Source organism: Hipposideros armiger, unplaced genomic scaffold (assembly GCF_001890085.2).
Source record: "Hipposideros armiger isolate ML-2016 unplaced genomic scaffold, ASM189008v1 scaffold_922, whole genome shotgun sequence".
Classification (NCBI taxonomy): Eukaryota; Metazoa; Chordata; class Mammalia; order Chiroptera; family Hipposideridae; genus Hipposideros; species Hipposideros armiger.
Genome location: NW_017732272.1, coordinates 13,004 through 14,447, shown reverse-complemented (window position 1 = coordinate 14,447; position 1,444 = coordinate 13,004). Strand labels below are relative to the sequence as shown.

The 1,444-nt window shown below is 34.3% G+C and overlaps 1 protein-coding gene across 1 annotated transcript in view; it reads right to left on the bottom strand.

Moving 5' to 3' along the window:
* Positions 1 to 1,444, bottom strand: part of LOC109375263 (killer cell lectin-like receptor subfamily F member 1) — a gene marked incomplete at its 5' end in the record, with an annotated part of 21,695 nt that overhangs the window by 8,813 nt on the left and 11,438 nt on the right. The gene's annotated exons all lie outside the window — the stretch shown is intronic.

The window sequence follows — 1,444 nt, the reverse complement described above, 5'->3', positions numbered from 1 at the left end:
AAAAAAACTCTTAAAAAACAGAAAAGAGAAAGAACTATTCAATGAGATTTACTACAGAAGTTGTTATAGAAGTAACACAACCCATAAACTAATCCATGGACCAGATAAGGGCAGTGTCACCTCTAAGATTATTGCCAAATCTGAAAGTCTGTATTTCTGTAAAGAGTATTATGAATTAGTTGAAAGAAAATGAGGCATTTGCTCTTTATCCTGTAAATACCTTTTATTAAAGGATTTCTTGAAGCGATATTCTGACCATTCTCAATATTGGATTGGACTGAACCGAAAACCCGGACAGACCTGGAAGTGGATAGATGGAACCACATACAGTGGCTGGTAAGTCCTGGGAATATATAACTTACACACCTAAAGCTGGAGCTCCGATCGGGCCTTTCCCACCATGGATAGATCTGAGTTAAAATCCATACACACCCATCTGGAAGCTTCCTTTGTGGTGGAGAATAAAATGAAGCTAGAGAAAAAGTGGTAATGCAAATTTTTATACAAATTATTTAATACTTAGACTATTCCAAGCACAATGCTTCATAATCAGCATATCGTTTGACCTCCACAACAACTGTGAGAGGGGCGTCTATTTATCTCCATTTTATAGATGAAAACGCTGATGTTCAGAGATGTTGAATGGGTTATTTTGCAACACATATTTAAAATGTATTTGACAGGGTGGCTGGTTAGCTCAGGTGGTTAGAGTGCAGGCTCCTAACACCTAGGTTGCCGGATCCATCCCCACATGGACCACTGAGCTGCACCCTCCACAACTAGATTGAAACAACTACTTGACTTGGAGCTGATGGGTCCTGGAAAAACACACTGTTCCCCAATAAAAAATGTTTAAAATAAAATAAAATGTATTTGACAATAAAACCTGCACTTCTCCATCATATGGGTTTCATTTTAGACCACACAAAGCCTATGAATTAGGTTTGCTTTATATTTAAACAATAGCGTATAAGGTTAGAGTAAAAGCTTATATCAGAGGAATTTTTTTTCTCTAACCAGGAGAGTTTATTCATTCTGTGGCATTTTGTTTCTTTTGTGTTTTGTTTCAGGTTTAAAATATTAGGAATTGGAGAATGTGCCTATCTACACAAAATTGGAATTAGCAGCGCTAGTACACATTTGGTTAGAAAATGGATTTGCAGCAAACCAGTCACATGTATTCGAAAAAGTTAAGACTTCACAGACCGAAGATATTTTATAAAATTTATTTTTTATTCCTCTTGAAAGAAATATATTAATATAAAAACAAACGAAATTCATACTTAGAAATTTTAATTGATGTTTCACTCTAAATCTAAATCCATTTTTTAAATAAATCTAGTAGATTCTTGGCATTCAAGGAGTATATGCCCAACATACTTAAAAGTTTCCAAATCTCTTATAGAATAAAATTGCTAACATGTAATACATTAAAATATGAATG